The sequence below is a fragment of the Triturus cristatus genome, chromosome 10, assembly GCF_964204655.1.
Source record: "Triturus cristatus chromosome 10, aTriCri1.1, whole genome shotgun sequence".
NCBI classification, from domain to species: domain Eukaryota; kingdom Metazoa; phylum Chordata; class Amphibia; order Caudata; family Salamandridae; genus Triturus; species Triturus cristatus.
The window spans coordinates 846,310,248-846,326,935 of NC_140593.1; the positions used below are offsets into that span (position 1 = coordinate 846,310,248).

Below are 16,688 nucleotides of genomic sequence, written 5' to 3' on the forward strand. Positions count from 1 at the left end.
TTCCCTGCACGCTGTTTCCCAGTTTTGGCGTATAGAATTTCAGTGCCGGACTTCTTTGCAACTGCTTTTCTGGGGTGGACCATCAGTGTAGGAACATTAAATTCAAAGTGTTTTTCTAGCGTGATTTCAGGTATGGTTTTAAAATCGCCTTTTGGAATAAAAGTGGTCCTCGTTGCTTTCTTCCAAAGAAAGAGATCGGGTAAGGAGGGTCCAACGTTGAGCTTCATGGACATTGGCCCTTGGTCTGTGCTTTCCAGCCCACTACATGCCAAGAAGATTGCGGCAAAAGTATCTGTTTCTGTGGTGTAGTGGTTATCACGTTCGCTTTACACGCGAAAGGTCCCTGGTTCGAGACTGGGCAGAAACAGCAGCTTATTGTTTGCATTTACTCTCTCAACTTATAGGAAAGCTGAGATAATGGAAGCTGTCTATCCCTCACCAGCGTGACGTACTGTGCTCCAGGGGCATCAGTGACAGCTCAAAAAGAGAAGTGACGATAGTTTGCGCCATTCGTTTGCACGTCCTTTTGTACTGAAGGGTGGGCCTACTTGATGAAAGCAAGGCATGAGAGCAGAAATTGTTTTGTTGTCCTCACCGAGAGCATACACCTAGAGCAAACAAAATGTCTGAAGGATGGAGGTATTTTCATTTCTTGTTCGATGACGGCCATGGAAAAGACAGCAACCATATTGCAGAAGAGAGCAGCATGTGCAGTTGCTTGCTTTGGGTGAATCATTCACCAACTCGCTGCCAATAACCCCCGGAGCCGGTGCAAAAGGCGACTCTTGTGTGCCTCGGCTCGTTGGTCTAGGGGTATGATTCTCGCTTAGGGTGCGAGAGGTCCCGGGTTCAAATCCCGGACGAGCCCTTTTTTAGAGGTAAGCATACGAATCCTACTCAAAACTGACAATGCCTGACAATTTCTCATTACACTCGGCGCATTGTTGCACAAATTATTTTGAACCTCAGAAGAAAAACGGATATCCATGCTTTTTCTGCCTTCATGCTTAGTCTGTGTGTGTCCCAGGTGATGCTTTCCCAAGCTGTACTTGCTGGCATTTAGGCATCAGATATTTGTCTGTCGATGCCTGCATAAGTACATTTTTAATACGTCTAATTGCAAGCATGTTGGCTGATATCTCTGCAGTTTTCACACTTGCTCCTCGCTTTCTGAGTGGCTGCTGATACAGCAGAATAGAAGTAGAGAGAATCCTTGAGAGGAACCTTGCTCTAACAGTAAAACACAGCAAGTTAGTTTCTGTAGTGTAGTGGTCATCACGTTCGCCTAACACGCGAAAGGTCCCCGGTTCGAGACCGGGCAGAAACACTGTGCATGAGCTGCTTTTATGTGCACCCTCTAAAACCTTATTATCTCAATGCAAGCTTAAGAAGAGGCGGTCCATGAACCCAGCGAGCCGTGGGAAACTTCCTTTACTTTTCCAAGACGAAACAAAGTAATCCGCATCCATCAGTGGTCGCTCTTGTGCCTAGCTTTTTTTTTATCATGCCATGTTGTATTGTGGGGCCTTTACACCTGTGACATTGCTGCGAACGCTGTAAGTGCAAACATTGGCAAGTGCAGACAGAAGAGTCAGACCTGTACATAGCCAGGGCTGTCAGGATGGCCGAGTGGTCTAAGGCGCCAGACTCAAGAGAGCTTGATCTTCAGTGCAACTGAGACTTCTGGTCTCCTCATGGAGGCGTGGGTTCAAATCCCACTTCTGACAGGTCTCTTTTACACCCTTAAATCGTCCTGTTTTTTGCAGTGCATTCCCCACACACCACAATCTTTGCACGGACCTGTAACATATGACGAGAAATCCACCAACGATCAGGCTGGGCCCTCAATCACAATTCCATGTATTCCTGAAAGGGACACCTCAGGCACACCTTCCGTTAAATTTGCACTCCATCACACTAACTGCTGTGCTGGTTTCTCATTAAGCAGTTGATCCCATCTTTGTTGTGAGGCTCTCCTGCCACCTTTTGGGCGGAGAAGGCACTGTCCCTGCAACAACACAGGCAGACATGTTCAACAGGGCTTCCTGGTTATGTGGGAGGAGCAGATTGTCATTGGTCCCCCCTTGCGAATTTTAATTTACATAAGGAAGACAGAGAGGTAGCTGGGAGTAGGCAGTACACACGGACATTGAACTCTATCTTGTGATTTGCAGCCAATTCTAGATTGAGGCAGGAGGAAAGGAGGTGACTTGCCCAACAATGGCCATTCTGGGAATTCAGCCACCCTGGGTCTCCCAGGTGAGTGTTTCAGTCCTGCGAGCCACTCATATAAATCTCGCCTGATCGAGCCTCATTGAGTGCTGAGTGAGCGTGTTTGAATCCAAGAATCAAACACCTCTTTCTTAGTAGCAAGAATTGGCAGGCCCTCCCTTGCTTCTGGGGTGGAAGTTAATGGGGCAAGGGTCCAGGACTTGCAGAGAAGTACAAGTGCCAGAAAGTGCCTGCAGTTCTCATCAGTGCCTTTTTTCTGCTCACTGGCAGCTAGGATATCGGCTGATCCCTTCCTTGCAAGAGTGAAAAAAACAACACCTTGAGAGAAAACATGACTTTGTGTGGCTCACATAGAGAGAGAGCAGCCAAATAGCACTGCTTTGTTTCTGAAAGACGCATCAGAAATTGTTCAAATTGCTGACAGGGGAATCAGGCTCGTTGGTCTAGGGGTATGATTCTCACTTCGGGTGCGAGAGGTCCCGGGTTCAAATCCCGGACGAGCCCATGTTGTGGAATTATTTTTAGGCTGCTTATTATGTAGGACCATTTCTTCTTTTCAATGCTATAAGACGCCGTGTATGGTGAAAAAGTTCCTTTCCCTGCACGCTGTTTCCCAGTTTTGGCGTATAGAATTTCAGTGCCGGACTTCTTTGCAACTGCTTTTCTGGGGTGGACCATCAGTGTAGGAACATTAAATTCAAAGTGTTTTTCTAGCGTGATTTCAGGTATGGTTTTAAAATCGCCTTTTGGAATAAAAGTGGTCCTCGTTGCTTTCTTCCAAAGAAAGAGATCGGGTAAGGAGGGTCCAACGTTGAGCTTCATGGACATTGGCCCTTGGTCTGTGCTTTCCAGCCCACTACATGCCAAGAAGATTGCGGCAAAAGTATCTGTTTCTGTGGTGTAGTGGTTATCACGTTCGCTTTACACGCGAAAGGTCCCTGGTTCGAGACTGGGCAGAAACAGCAGCTTATTGTTTGCATTTACTCTCTCAACTTATAGGAAAGCTGAGATAATGGAAGCTGTCTATCCCTCACCAGCGTGACGTACTGTGCTCCAGGGGCATCAGTGACAGCTCAAAAAGAGAAGTGACGATAGTTTGCGCCATTCGTTTGCACGTCCTTTTGTACTGAAGGGTGGGCCTACTTGATGAAAGCAAGGCATGAGAGCAGAAATTGTTTTATTGTCCTCACCGAGAGCATACACCTAGAGCAAACAAAATGTCTGAAGGATGGAGGTATTTTCATTTCTTGTTCGATGACGGCCATGGAAAAGACAGCAACCATATTGCAGAAGAGAGCAGCATGTGCAGTTGCTTGCTTTGGGTGAATCATTCACCAACTCGCTGCCAATAACCCCCGGAGCCGGTGCAAAAGGCGACTCTTGTGTGCCTCGGCTCGTTGGTCTAGGGGTATGATTCTCGCTTAGGGTGCGAGAGGTCCCGGGTTCAAATCCCGGACGAGCCCTTTTTTAGAGGTAAGCATACGAATCCTACTCAAAACTGACAATGCCTGACAATTTCTCATTACACTCGGCGCATTGTTGCACAAATTATTTTGAACCTCAGAAGAAAAACGGATATCCATGCTTTTTCTGCCTTCATGCTTAGTCTGTGTGTGTCCCAGGTGATGCTTTCCCAAGCTGTACTTGCTGGCATTTAGGCATCAGATATTTGTCTGTCGATGCCTGCATAAGTACATTTTTAATACGTCTAATTGCAAGCATGTTGGCTGATATCTCTGCAGTTTTCACACTTGCTCCTCGCTTTCTGAGTGGCTGCTGATACAGCAGAATAGAAGTAGAGAGAATCCTTGAGAGGAACCTTGCTCTAACAGTAAAACACAGCAAGTTAGTTTCTGTAGTGTAGTGGTCATCACGTTCGCCTAACACGCGAAAGGTCCCCGGTTCGAGACCGGGCAGAAACACTGTGCATGAGCTGCTTTTATGTGCACCCTCTAAAACCTTATTATCTCAATGCAAGCTTAAGAAGAGGCGGTCCATGAACCCAGCGAGCCGTGGGAAACTTCCTTTACTTTTCCAAGACGAAACAAAGTAATCCGCATCCATCAGTGGTCGCTCTTGTGCCTAGCTTTTTTTTTATCATGCCATGTTGTATTGTGGGGCCTTTACACCTGTGACATTGCTGCGAACGCTGTAAGTGCAAACATTGGCAAGTGCAGACAGAAGAGTCAGACCTGTACATAGCCAGGGCTGTCAGGATGGCCGAGTGGTCTAAGGCGCCAGACTCAAGAGAGCTTGATCTTCAGTGCAACTGAGACTTCTGGTCTCCTCATGGAGGCGTGGGTTCAAATCCCACTTCTGACAGGTCTCTTTTACACCCTTAAATCGTCCTGTTTTTTGCAGTGCATTCCCCACACACCACAATCTTTGCACGGACCTGTAACATATGACGAGAAATCCACCAACGATCAGGCTGGGCCCTCAATCACAATTCCATGTATTCCTGGAAGGGACACCTCAGGCACACCTTCCGTTAAATTTGCACTCCATCACACTAACTGCTGTGCTGGTTTCTCATTAAGCAGTTGATCCCATCTTTGTTGTGAGGCTCTCCTGCCACCTTTTGGGCGGAGAAGGCACTGTCCCTGCAACAACACAGGCAGACATGTTCAACAGGGCTTCCTGGTTATGTGGGAGGAGCAGATTGTCATTGGTCCCCCCTTGCGAATTTTAATTTACATAAGGAAGACAGAGAGGTAGCTGGGAGTAGGCAGTACACACGGACATTGAACTCTATCTTGTGATTTGCAGCCAATTCTAGATTGAGGCAGGAGGAAAGGAGGTGACTTGCCCAACAATGGCCATTCTGGGAATTCAGCCACCCTGGGTCTCCCAGGTGAGTGTTTCAGTCCTGCGAGCCACTCATATAAATCTCGCCTGATCGAGCCTCATTGAGCGCTGAGTGAGCGTGTTTGAATCCAAGAATCAAACACCTCTTTCTTAGGAGCAAGAATTGGCAGGCCCTCCCTTGCTTCTGGGGTGGAAGTTAATGGGGCAAGGGTCCAGGACTTGCAGAGAAGTACAAGTGCCAGAAAGTGCCTGCAGTTCTCATCAGTGCCTTTTTTCTGCTCACTGGCAGCTAGGATATCGGCTGATCCCTTCCTTGCAAGAGTGAAAAAAACAACACCTTGAGAGAAAACATGACTTTGTGTGGCTCACATAGAGAGAGAGCAGCCAAATAGCACTGCTTTGTTTCTGAAAGACGCATCAGAAATTGTTCAAATTGCTGACAGGGGAATCAGGCTCGTTGGTCTAGGGGTATGATTCTCACTTCGGGTGCGAGAGGTCCCGGGTTCAAATCCCGGACGAGCCCATGTTGTGGAATTATTTTTAGGCTGCTTATTATGTAGGACCATTTCTTCTTTTCAATGCTATAAGACGCCGTGTATGGTGAAAAAGTTCCTTTCCCTGCACGCTGTTTCCCAGTTTTGGCGTATAGAATTTCAGTGCCGGACTTCTTTGCAACTCCTTTTCTGGGGTGGACCATCAGTGTAGGAACATTAAATTCAAAGTGTTTTTCTAGCGTGATTTCAGGTATGGTTTTAAAATCGCCTTTTGGAATAAAAGTGGTCCTCGTTGCTTTCTTCCAAAGAAAGAGATCGGGTAAGGAGGGTCCAACGTTGAGCTTCATGGACATTGGCCCTTGGTCTGTGCTTTCCAGCCCACTACATGCCAAGAAGATTGCGGCAAAAGTATCTGTTTCTGTGGTGTAGTGGTTATCACGTTCGCTTTACACGCGAAAGGTCCCTGGTTCGAGACTGGGCAGAAACAGCAGCTTATTGTTTGCATTTACTCTCTCAACTTATAGGAAAGCTGAGATAATGGAAGCTGTCTATCCCTCACCAGCGTGACGTACTGTGCTCCAGGGGCATCAGTGACAGCTCAAAAAGAGAAGTGACGATAGTTTGCGCCATTCGTTTGCACGTCCTTTTGTACTGAAGGGTGGGCCTACTTGATGAAAGCAAGGCATGAGAGCAGAAATTGTTTTATTGTCCTCACCGAGAGCATACACCTAGAGCAAACAAAATGTCTGAAGGATGGAGGTATTTTCATTTCTTGTTCGATGACGGCCATGGAAAAGACAGCAACCATATTGCAGAAGAGAGCAGCATGTGCAGTTGCTTGCTTTGGGTGAATCATTCACCAACTCGCTGCCAATAACCCCCGGAGCCGGTGCAAAAGGCGACTCTTGTGTGCCTCGGCTCGTTGGTCTAGGGGTATGATTCTCGCTTAGGGTGCGAGAGGTCCCGGGTTCAAATCCCGGACGAGCCCTTTTTTAGAGGTAAGCATACGAATCCTACTCAAAACTGACAATGCCTGACAATTTCTCATTACACTCGGCGCATTGTTGCACAAATTATTTTGAACCTCAGAAGAAAAACGGATATCCATGCTTTTTCTGCCTTCATGCTTAGTCTGTGTGTGTCCCAGGTGATGCTTTCCCAAGCTGTACTTGCTGGCATTTAGGCATCAGATATTTGTCTGTCGATGCCTGCATAAGTACATTTTTAATACGTCTAATTGCAAGCATGTTGGCTGATATCTCTGCAGTTTTCACACTTGCTCCTCGCTTTCTGAGTGGCTGCTGATACAGCAGAATAGAAGTAGAGAGAATCCTTGAGAGGAACCTTGCTCTAACAGTAAAACACAGCAAGTTAGTTTCTGTAGTGTAGTGGTCATCACGTTCGCCTAACACGCGAAAGGTCCCCGGTTCGAGACCGGGCAGAAACACTGTGCATGAGCTGCTTTTATGTGCACCCTCTAAAACCTTATTATCTCAATGCAAGCTTAAGAAGAGGCGGTCCATGAACCCAGCGAGCCGTGGGAAACTTCCTTTACTTTTCCAAGACGAAACAAAGTAATCCGCATCCATCAGTGGTCGCTCTTGTGCCTAGCTTTTTTTTTATCATGCCATGTTGTATTGTGGGGCCTTTACACCTGTGACATTGCTGCGAACGCTGTAAGTGCAAACATTGGCAAGTGCAGACAGAAGAGTCAGACCTGTACATAGCCAGGGCTGTCAGGATGGCCGAGTGGTCTAAGGCGCCAGACTCAAGAGAGCTTGATCTTCAGTGCAACTGAGACTTCTGGTCTCCTCATGGAGGCGTGGGTTCAAATCCCACTTCTGACAGGTCTCTTTTACACCCTTAAATCGTCCTGTTTTTTGCAGTGCATTCCCCACACACCACAATCTTTGCACGGACCTGTAACATATGACGAGAAATCCACCAACGATCAGGCTGGGCCCTCAATCACAATTCCATGTATTCCTGGAATTGACACCTCAGGCACACCTTCCGTTAAATTTGCACTCCATCACACTAACTGCTGTGCTGGTTTCTCATTAAGCAGTTGATCCCATCTTTGTTGTGAGGCTCTCCTGCCACCTTTTGGGCGGAGAAGGCACTGTCCCTGCAACAACACAGGCAGACATGTTCAACAGGGCTTCCTGGTTATGTGGGAGGAGCAGATTGTCATTGGTCCCCCCTTGCGAATTTTAATTTACATAAGGAAGACAGAGAGGTAGCTGGGAGTAGGCAGTACACACGGACATTGAACTCTATCTTGTGATTTGCAGCCAATTCTAGATTGAGGCAGGAGGAAAGGAGGTGACTTGCCCAACAATGGCCATTCTGGGAATTCAGCCACCCTGGGTCTCCCAGGTGAGTGTTTCAGTCCTGCGAGCCACTCATATAAATCTCGCCTGATCGAGCCTGATCGAGCGCTGAGTGAGCGTGTTTGAATCCAAGAATCAAACACCTCTTTCTTAGGAGCAAGAATTGGCAGGCCCTCCCTTGCTTCTGGGGTGGAAGTTTATGGGGCAAGGGTCCAGGACTTGCAGAGAAGTACAAGTGCCAGAAAGTGCCTGCAGTTCTCATCAGTGCCTTTTTTCTGCTCACTGGCAGCTAGGATATCGGCTGATCCCTTCCTTGCAAGAGTGAAAAAAACAACACCTTGAGAGAAAACATGACTTTGTGTGGCTCACATAGAGAGAGAGCAGCCAAATAGCACTGCTTTGTTTCTGAAAGACGCATCAGAAATTGTTCAAATTGCTGACAGGGGAATCAGGCTCGTTGGTCTAGGGGTATGATTCTCGCTTCGGGTGCGAGAGGTCCCGGGTTCAAATCCCGGACGAGCCCATGTTGTGGAATTATTTTTAGGCTGCTTATTATATAGGACCATTTCTTCTTTTCAATGCTATAAGACGCCGTGTATGGTGAGAAAGTTCCTTTCCCTGCACGCTGTTTCCCAGTTTTGGCGTATAGAATTTCAGTGCCGGACTTCTTTGCAACTGCTTTTCTGGGGTGGACCATCAGTGTAGGAACATTAAATTCAAAGTGTTTTTCTAGCGTGATTTCAGGTTTGGTTTTAAAATCGCCTTTTGGAATAAAAGTGGTCCTCGTTCCTTTCTTCCAAAGAAAGAGATCGGGTAAGGAGGGTCCAACGTTGAGCTTCATGGACATTGGCCCTTGGTCTGTGCTTTCCAGCCCACTACATGCCAAGAAGATTGCTGCAAGAGTATCTGTTTCTGTGGTGTAGTGGTTATCACGTTCGCTTTACACGCGAAAGGTCCCTGGTTCGAGACCGGGCAAAAACAGCAGCTTATTGCTTGCATTTACTCTCTCAACTTATAGGAAAGCTGAGATAATGGAAGCTGTCTATCCCTCACCAGCGTGACGTACTGTGCTCCAGGGGCTTCAGTGACAGCTCAAAAAGAGAAGTGACGATAGTTTGCGCCATTCGTTTGCACGTCCTTTTGTACTGAAGGGTGGGCCTACTTGATGAAAGCAAGGCATGAGAGCAGAAATTGTTTTATTGTCCTCACCGAGAGCTTACACCTAGAGCAGACAAAATGTCTGAAGGATGGAGGTATTTTCATTTCTTGTTCGATGACGGCCATGGAAAAGACAGCAACCATATTGCAGAAGAGAGCAGCATGTGCAGTTGCTTGCTTTGGGTGAATCATTCACCAACTCGCTGCCAATAACCCCCGGAGCCGGTGCAAAAGGTGACTCTTGTGTGCCTCGGCTCGTTGGTCTAGGGGTATGATTCTCGCTTAGGGTGCGAGAGGTCCCGGGTTCAAATCTCGGACGAGCCCTTTTTTAGAGGTAAACATACGAATCCCTACTCAAAACTGACAATGCCTGACTATTTCTCATTACACTCGGCGCATTGTTGCACAAATTATTTTGAACCTCAGAAGAAAAACGGATATCCATGCTTTTTCTGCCTTCATGCTTAGTCTGTGTGTGTCCCAGGTGATGCTTTCCCAAGCTGTACTTGCTGGCATTTAGGCATCAGATATTTGTCTGTCGATGCCTGCATAAGTACATTTTTAATACGTCTAATTGCAAGCATGTTGGCTGATATCTCTGCAGTTTTCACACTTGCTCCTCGCTTTCTGAGTGGCTGCTGATACAGCAGAATAGAAGTAGAGAGAATCCTTGAGAGGAACCTTGCTCTAACAGTAAAACACAGCAAGTTAATTTCTGTAGTGTAGTGGTCATCACGTTCACCTAACACGCGAAAGGTCCCCGGTTCGAGACCGGGCAGAAACACTGTGCATGAGCTGCTTTTATGTGCACCCTCTAAAACCTTATTATCTCAATGCAAGCTTAAGAAGAGGCGGTCCATGAACCCAGCGAGCCGTGGGAAACTTCCTTTACTTTTCCAAGACGAAACAAAGTAATCCGCATCCATCAGTGGTCGCTCTTGTGCCTAGCTTTTTTTTTTTATCATGCCATGTTGTATTGTGGGGCCTTTACACCTGTGACATTGCTGCGAACGCTGTAAGTGCAAACATTGGCAAGTGCAGACAGAAGAGTCAGACCTGTACATAGCCAGGGCTGTCAGGATGGCCGAGTGGTCTAAGGCGCCAGACTCAAGAGAGCTTGATCTTCAGTGCAACTGAGACTTCTGGTCTCCTCATGGAGGCGTGGGTTCAAATCCCACTTCTGACAGGTCTCTTTTACACCCTTAAATCGTCCTGTTTTTTTGCAGTGCATTCCCCACACACCACAATCTTTGCACGGACCTGTAACATATGACGAGAAATCCACCAACGATCAGGCTGGGCCCTCAATCACAATTCCATGTATTCCTGGAAGGGACACCTCAGGCACACCTTCCGTTAAATTTGCACTCCATCACACTAACTGCTGTGCTGGTTTCTCATTAAGCAGTTGATCCCATCTTTGTTGTGAGGCTCTCCTGCCACCTTTTGGGCGGAGAAGGCACTGTCCCTGCAACAACACAGGCAGACATGTTCAACAGGGCTTCCTGGTTATGTGGGAGGAGCAGATTGTCATTGGTCCCCCCTTGCGAATTTTAATTTACATAAGGAAGACAGAGAGGTAGCTGGGAGTAGGCAGTACACACGGACATTGAACTCTATCTTGTGATTTGCAGCCAATTCTAGATTGAGGCAGGAGGAAAGGAGGTGACTTGCCCAACAATGGCCATTCTGGGAATTCAGCCACCCTGGGTCTCCCAGGTGAGTGTTTCAGTCCTGCGAGCCACTCATATAAATCTCGCCTGATCGAGCCTCATTGAGTGCTGAGTGAGCGTGTTTGAATCCAAGAATCAAACACCTCTTTCTTAGGAGCAAGAATTGGCAGGCCCTCCCTTGCTTCTGGGGTGGAAGTTAATGGGGCAAGGGTCCAGGACTTGCAGAGAAGTACAAGTGCCAGAAAGTGCCTGCAGTTCTCATCAGTGCCTTTTTTCTGCTCACTGGCAGCTAGGATATCGGCTGATCCCTTCCTTGCAAGAGTGAAAAAAACAACACCTTGAGAGAAAACATGACTTTGTGTGGCTCACATAGAGAGAGAGCAGCCAAATAGCACTGCTTTGTTTCTGAAAGACGCATCAGAAATTGTTCAAATTGCTGACAGGGGAATCAGGCTCGTTGGTCTAGGGGTATGATTCTCACTTCGGGTGCGAGAGGTCCCGGGTTCAAATCCCGGACGAGCCCATGTTGTGGAATTATTTTTAGGCTGCTTATTATGTAGGACCATTTCTTCTTTTCAATGCTATAAGACGCCGTGTATGGTGAAAAAGTTCCTTTCCCTGCACGCTGTTTCCCAGTTTTGGCGTATAGAATTTCAGTGCCGGACTTCTTTGCAACTGCTTTTCTGGGGTGGACCATCAGTGTAGGAACATTAAATTCAAAGTGTTTTTCTAGCGTGATTTCAGGTATGGTTTTAAAATCGCCTTTTGGAATAAAAGTGGTCCTCGTTGCTTTCTTCCAAAGAAAGAGATCGGGTAAGGAGGGTCCAACGTTGAGCTTCATGGACATTGGCCCTTGGTCTGTGCTTTCCAGCCCACTACATGCCAAGAAGATTGCGGCAAAAGTATCTGTTTCTGTGGTGTAGTGGTTATCACGTTAGCTTTACACGCGAAAGGTCCCTGGTTCGAGACTGGGCAGAAACAGCAGCTTATTGTTTGCATTTACTCTCTCAACTTATAGGAAAGCTGAGATAATGGAAGCTGTCTATCCCTCACCAGCGTGACGTACTGTGCTCCAGGGGCATCAGTGACAGCTCAAAAAGAGAAGTGACGATAGTTTGCGCCATTCGTTTGCACGTCCTTTTGTACTGAAGGGTGGGCCTACTTGATGAAAGCAAGGCATGAGAGCAGAAATTGTTTTATTGTCCTCACCGAGAGCATACACCTAGAGCAAACAAAATGTCTGAAGGATGGAGGTATTTTCATTTCTTGTTCGATGACGGCCATGGAAAAGACAGCAACCATATTGCAGAAGAGAGCAGCATGTGCAGTTGCTTGCTTTGGGTGAATCATTCACCAACTCGCTGCCAATAACCCCCGGAGCCGTTGCAAAAGGCGACTCTTGTGTGCCTCGGCTCGTTGGTCTAGGGGTATGATTCTCGCTTAGGGTGCGAGAGGTCCCGGGTTCAAATCCCGGACGAGCCCTTTTTTAGAGGTAAGCATACGAATCCTACTCAAAACTGACAATGCCTGACAATTTCTCATTACACTCGGCGCATTGTTGCACAAATTATTTTGAACCTCAGAAGAAAAACGGATATCCATGCTTTTTCTGCCTTCATGCTTAGTCTGTGTGTGTCCCAGGTGATGCTTTCCCAAGCTGTACTTGCTGGCATTTAGGCATCAGATATTTGTCTGTCGATGCCTGCATAAGTACATTTTTAATACGTCTAATTGCAAGCATGTTGGCTGATATCTCTGCAGTTTTCACACTTGCTCCTCGCTTTCTGAGTGGCTGCTGATACAGCAGAATAGAAGTAGAGAGAATCCTTGAGAGGAACCTTGCTCTAACAGTAAAACACAGCAAGTTAGTTTCTGTAGTGTAGTGGTCATCACGTTCGCCTAACACGCGAAAGGTCCCCGGTTCGAGACCGGGCAGAAACACTGTGCATGAGCTGCTTTTATGTGCACCCTCTAAAACCTTATTATCTCAATGCAAGCTTAAGAAGAGGCGGTCCATGAACCCAGCGAGCCGTGGGAAACTTCCTTTACTTTTCCAAGACGAAACAAAGTAATCCGCATCCATCAGTGGTCGCTCTTGTGCCTAGCTTTTTTTTTATCATGCCATGTTGTATTGTGGGGCCTTTACACCTGTGACATTGCTGCGAACGCTGTAAGTGCAAACATTGGCAAGTGCAGACAGAAGAGTCAGACCTGTACATAGCCAGGGCTGTCAGGATGGCCGAGTGGTCTAAGGCGCCAGACTCAAGAGAGCTTGATCTTCAGTGCAACTGAGACTTCTGGTCTCCTCATGGAGGCGTGGGTTCAAATCCCACTTCTGACAGGTCTCTTTTACACCCTTAAATCGTCCTGTTTTTTGCAGTGCATTCCCCACACACCACAATCTTTGCACGGACCTGTAACATATGACGAGAAATCCACCAACGATCAGGCTGGGCCCTCAATCACAATTCCATGTATTCCTGGAAGGGACACCTCAGGCACACCTTCCGTTAAATTTGCACTCCATCACACTAACTGCTGTGCTGGTTTCTCATTAAGCAGTTGATCCCATCTTTGTTGTGAGGCTCTCCTGCCACCTTTTGGGCGGAGAAGGCACTGTCCCTGCAACAACACAGGCAGACATGTTCAACAGGGCTTCCTGGTTATGTGGGAGGAGCAGATTGTCATTGGTCCCCCCTTGCGAATTTTAATTTACATAAGGAAGACAGAGAGGTAGCTGGGAGTAGGCAGTACACACGGACATTGAACTCTATCTTGTGATTTGCAGCCAATTCTAGATTGAGGCAGGAGGAAAGGAGGTGACTTGCCCAACAATGGCCATTCTGGGAATTCAGCCACCCTGGGTCTCCCAGGTGAGTGTTTCAGTCCTGCGAGCCACTCATATAAATCTCGCCTGATCGAGCCTGATCGACCGCTGAGTGAGCGTGTTTGAATCCAAGAATCAAACACCTCTTTCTTAGGAGAAAGAATTGGCAGGCCCTCCCTTGCTTCTGGGGTGGAAGTTTATGGGGCAAGGGTCCAGGACTTGCAGAGAAGTACAAGTGCCAGAAAGTGCCTGCAGTTCTCATCAGTGCCTTTTTTCTGCTCACTGGCAGCTAGGATATCGGCTGATCCCTTCCTTGCAAGAGTGAAAAAAACAACACCTTGAGAGAAAACATGACTTTGTGTGGCTCACATAGAGAGAGAGCAGCCAAATAGCACTGCTTTGTTTCTGAAAGACGCATCAGAAATTGTTCAAATTGCTGACAGGGGAATCAGGCTCGTTGGTCTAGGGGTATGATTCTCGCTTCGGGTGCGAGAGGTCCCGGGTTCAAATCCCGGACGAGCCCATGTTGTGGAATTATTTTTAGGCTGCTTATTATATAGGACCATTTCTTCTTTTCAATGCTATAAGACGCCGTGTATGGTGAGAAAGTTCCTTTCCCTGCACGCTGTTTCCCAGTTTTGGCGTATAGAATTTCAGTGCCGGACTTCTTTGCAACTGCTTTTCTGGGGTGGACCATCAGTGTAGGAACATTAAATTCAAAGTGTTTTTCTAGCGTGATTTCAGGTTTGGTTTTAAAATCGCCTTTTGGAATAAAAGTGGTCCTCGTTCCTTTCTTCCAAAGAAAGAGATCGGGTAAGGAGGGTCCAACGTTGAGCTTCATGGACATTGGCCCTTGGTCTGTGCTTTCCAGCCCACTACATGCCAAGAAGATTGCTGCAAGAGTATCTGTTTCTGTGGTGTAGTGGTTATCACGTTCGCTTTACACGCGAAAGGTCCCTGGTTCGAGACCGGGCAAAAACAGCAGCTTATTGCTTGCATTTACTCTCTCAACTTATAGGAAAGCTGAGATAATGGAAGCTGTCTATCCCTCACCAGCGTGACGTACTGTGCTCCAGGGGCTTCAGTGACAGCTCAAAAAGAGAAGTGACGATAGTTTGCGCCATTCGTTTGCACGTCCTTTTGTACTGAATGGTGGGCCTACTTGATGAAAGCAAGGCATGAGAGCAGAAATTGTTTTATTGTCCTCACCGAGAGCTTACACCTAGAGCAGACAAAATGTCTGAAGGATGGAGGTATTTTCATTTCTTGTTCGATGACGGCCATGGAAAAGACAGCAACCATATTGCAGAAGAGAGCAGCATGTGCAGTTGCTTGCTTTGGGTGAATCATTCACCAACTCGCTGCCAATAACCCCCGGAGCCGGTGCAAAAGGTGACTCTTGTGTGCCTCGGCTCGTTGGTCTAGGGGTATGATTCTCGCTTAGGGTGCGAGAGGTCCCGGGTTCAAATCTCGGACGAGCCCTTTTTTAGAGGTAAACATACGAATCCCTACTCAAAACTGACAATGCCTGACTATTTCTCATTACACTCGGCGCATTGTTGCACAAATTATTTTGAACCTCAGAAGAAAAACGGATATCCATGCTTTTTCTGCCTTCATGCTTAGTCTGTGTGTGTCCCAGGTGATGCTTTCCCAAGCTGTACTTGCTGGCATTTAGGCATCAGATATTTGTCTGTCGATGCCTGCATAAGTACATTTTTAATACGTCTAATTGCAAGCATGTTGGCTGATATCTCTGCAGTTTTCACACTTGCTCCTCGCTTTCTGAGTGGCTGCTGATACAGCAGAATAGAAGTAGAGAGAATCCTTGAGAGGAACCTTGCTCTAACAGTAAAACACAGTAAGTTAATTTCTGTAGTGTAGTGGTCATCACGTTCGCCTAACATGCGAAAGGTCCCCGGTTCGAGACCGGGCAGAAACACTGTGCATGAGCTGCTTTTATGTGCACCCTCTAAAACCTTATTATCTCAATGCAAGCTTAAGAAGAGGCGGTCCATGAACCCAGCGAGCCGTGGGAAACTTCCTTTACTTTTCCAAGACGAAACAAAGTAATCCGCATCCATCAGTGGTCGCTCTTGTGCCTAGCTTTTTTTTTTATCATGCCATGTTGTATTGTGGGGCCTTTACACCTGTGACATTGCTGCGAACGCTGTAAGTGCAAACATTGGCAAGTGCAGACAGAAGAGTCAGACCTGTACATAGCCAGGGCTGTCAGGATGGCCGAGTGGTCTAAGGCGCCAGACTCAAGAGAGCTTGATCTTCAGTGCAACTGAGACTTCTGGTCTCCTCATGGAGGCGTGGGTTCAAATCCCACTTCTGACAGGTCTCTTTTACACCCTTAAATCGTCCTGTTTTTTTGCAGTGCATTCCCCACACACCACAATCTTTGCACGGACCTGTAACATATGACGAGAAATCCACCAACGATCAGGCTGGGCCCTCAATCACAATTCCATGTATTCCTGGAAGGGACACCTCAGGCACACCTTCCGTTAAATTTGCACTCCATCACACTAACTGCTGTGCTGGTTTCTCATTAAGCAGTTGATCCCATCTTTGTTGTGAGGCTCTCCTGCCACCTTTTGGGCGGAGAAGGCACTGTCCCTGCAACAACACAGGCAGACATGTTCAACAGGGCTTCCTGGTTATGTGGGAGGAGCAGATTGTCATTGGTCCCCCCTTGCGAATTTTAATTTACATAAGGAAGACAGAGAGGTAGCTGGGAGTAGGCAGTACACACGGACATTGAACTCTATCTTGTGATTTGCAGCCAATTCTAGATTGAGGCAGGAGGAAAGGAGGTGACTTGCCCAACAATGGCCATTCTGGGAATTCAGCCACCCTGGGTCTCCCAGGTGAGTGTTTCAGTCCTGCGAGCCACTCATATAAATCTCGCCTGATCGAGCCTCATTGAGTGCTGAGTGAGCGTGTTTGAATCCAAGAATCAAACACCTCTTTCTTAGGAGCAAGAATTGGCAGGCCCTCCCTTGCTTCTGGGGTGGAAGTTAATGGGGCAAGGGTCCAGGACTTGCAGAGAAGTACAAGTGCCAGAAAGTGCCTGCAGTTCTCATCAGTGCCTTTTTTCTGCTCACTGGCAGCTAGGATATCGGCTGATCCCTTCCTTGCAAGAGTGAAAAAAACA

The 16,688-nt window shown here is 47.2% G+C and overlaps 22 non-coding genes across 22 annotated transcripts; all 22 read left to right on the forward strand.

The window, feature by feature from the left end:
- Positions 1–294: 294 nt before the first annotated feature.
- TRNAV-UAC (transfer RNA valine (anticodon UAC)) lies at positions 295–367 on the forward strand. Its single transcript has one exon. It is a non-coding gene; the product is annotated as a tRNA-Val (tRNA).
- Positions 368–796: 429 nt separating this feature from the next.
- On the forward strand, positions 797–868 carry TRNAP-AGG (transfer RNA proline (anticodon AGG)). The gene has a single exon. It is a non-coding gene; the product is annotated as a tRNA-Pro (tRNA).
- Positions 869–1,254: 386 nt separating this feature from the next.
- Positions 1,255–1,327, forward strand: TRNAV-AAC (transfer RNA valine (anticodon AAC)). The gene has a single exon. It is a non-coding gene; the product is annotated as a tRNA-Val (tRNA).
- A 288-nt stretch (positions 1,328–1,615) lies between these two features.
- Positions 1,616–1,727, forward strand: TRNAL-CAA (transfer RNA leucine (anticodon CAA)). Its single transcript has 2 exons — positions 1,616–1,653; positions 1,682–1,727. It is a non-coding gene; the product is annotated as a tRNA-Leu (tRNA).
- A 937-nt stretch (positions 1,728–2,664) lies between these two features.
- TRNAP-CGG (transfer RNA proline (anticodon CGG)) lies at positions 2,665–2,736 on the forward strand. Its single transcript has one exon. It is a non-coding gene; the product is annotated as a tRNA-Pro (tRNA).
- Positions 2,737–3,121: 385 nt separating this feature from the next.
- TRNAV-UAC (transfer RNA valine (anticodon UAC)) lies at positions 3,122–3,194 on the forward strand. The gene has a single exon. It is a non-coding gene; the product is annotated as a tRNA-Val (tRNA).
- A 429-nt stretch (positions 3,195–3,623) lies between these two features.
- TRNAP-AGG (transfer RNA proline (anticodon AGG)) lies at positions 3,624–3,695 on the forward strand. The gene has a single exon. It is a non-coding gene; the product is annotated as a tRNA-Pro (tRNA).
- Positions 3,696–4,081: 386 nt separating this feature from the next.
- On the forward strand, positions 4,082–4,154 carry TRNAV-AAC (transfer RNA valine (anticodon AAC)). Its single transcript has one exon. It is a non-coding gene; the product is annotated as a tRNA-Val (tRNA).
- A 288-nt stretch (positions 4,155–4,442) lies between these two features.
- On the forward strand, positions 4,443–4,554 carry TRNAL-CAA (transfer RNA leucine (anticodon CAA)). The gene is made up of 2 exons: positions 4,443–4,480; positions 4,509–4,554. It is a non-coding gene; the product is annotated as a tRNA-Leu (tRNA).
- Positions 4,555–5,491: 937 nt separating this feature from the next.
- On the forward strand, positions 5,492–5,563 carry TRNAP-CGG (transfer RNA proline (anticodon CGG)). Its single transcript has one exon. It is a non-coding gene; the product is annotated as a tRNA-Pro (tRNA).
- A 385-nt stretch (positions 5,564–5,948) lies between these two features.
- On the forward strand, positions 5,949–6,021 carry TRNAV-UAC (transfer RNA valine (anticodon UAC)). Its single transcript has one exon. It is a non-coding gene; the product is annotated as a tRNA-Val (tRNA).
- A 429-nt stretch (positions 6,022–6,450) lies between these two features.
- Positions 6,451–6,522, forward strand: TRNAP-AGG (transfer RNA proline (anticodon AGG)). Its single transcript has one exon. It is a non-coding gene; the product is annotated as a tRNA-Pro (tRNA).
- A 386-nt stretch (positions 6,523–6,908) lies between these two features.
- Positions 6,909–6,981, forward strand: TRNAV-AAC (transfer RNA valine (anticodon AAC)). The gene has a single exon. It is a non-coding gene; the product is annotated as a tRNA-Val (tRNA).
- A 288-nt stretch (positions 6,982–7,269) lies between these two features.
- On the forward strand, positions 7,270–7,381 carry TRNAL-CAA (transfer RNA leucine (anticodon CAA)). Its single transcript has 2 exons — positions 7,270–7,307; positions 7,336–7,381. It is a non-coding gene; the product is annotated as a tRNA-Leu (tRNA).
- Positions 7,382–8,318: 937 nt separating this feature from the next.
- TRNAP-CGG (transfer RNA proline (anticodon CGG)) lies at positions 8,319–8,390 on the forward strand. Its single transcript has one exon. It is a non-coding gene; the product is annotated as a tRNA-Pro (tRNA).
- A 1,709-nt stretch (positions 8,391–10,099) lies between these two features.
- Positions 10,100–10,211, forward strand: TRNAL-CAA (transfer RNA leucine (anticodon CAA)). The gene is made up of 2 exons: positions 10,100–10,137; positions 10,166–10,211. It is a non-coding gene; the product is annotated as a tRNA-Leu (tRNA).
- Positions 10,212–11,149: 938 nt separating this feature from the next.
- Positions 11,150–11,221, forward strand: TRNAP-CGG (transfer RNA proline (anticodon CGG)). Its single transcript has one exon. It is a non-coding gene; the product is annotated as a tRNA-Pro (tRNA).
- Positions 11,222–12,108: 887 nt separating this feature from the next.
- On the forward strand, positions 12,109–12,180 carry TRNAP-AGG (transfer RNA proline (anticodon AGG)). The gene has a single exon. It is a non-coding gene; the product is annotated as a tRNA-Pro (tRNA).
- A 386-nt stretch (positions 12,181–12,566) lies between these two features.
- Positions 12,567–12,639, forward strand: TRNAV-AAC (transfer RNA valine (anticodon AAC)). The gene has a single exon. It is a non-coding gene; the product is annotated as a tRNA-Val (tRNA).
- A 288-nt stretch (positions 12,640–12,927) lies between these two features.
- TRNAL-CAA (transfer RNA leucine (anticodon CAA)) lies at positions 12,928–13,039 on the forward strand. The gene is made up of 2 exons: positions 12,928–12,965; positions 12,994–13,039. It is a non-coding gene; the product is annotated as a tRNA-Leu (tRNA).
- A 937-nt stretch (positions 13,040–13,976) lies between these two features.
- On the forward strand, positions 13,977–14,048 carry TRNAP-CGG (transfer RNA proline (anticodon CGG)). The gene has a single exon. It is a non-coding gene; the product is annotated as a tRNA-Pro (tRNA).
- Positions 14,049–15,756: 1,708 nt separating this feature from the next.
- On the forward strand, positions 15,757–15,868 carry TRNAL-CAA (transfer RNA leucine (anticodon CAA)). The gene is made up of 2 exons: positions 15,757–15,794; positions 15,823–15,868. It is a non-coding gene; the product is annotated as a tRNA-Leu (tRNA).
- Positions 15,869–16,688: the final 820 nt, after the last annotated feature.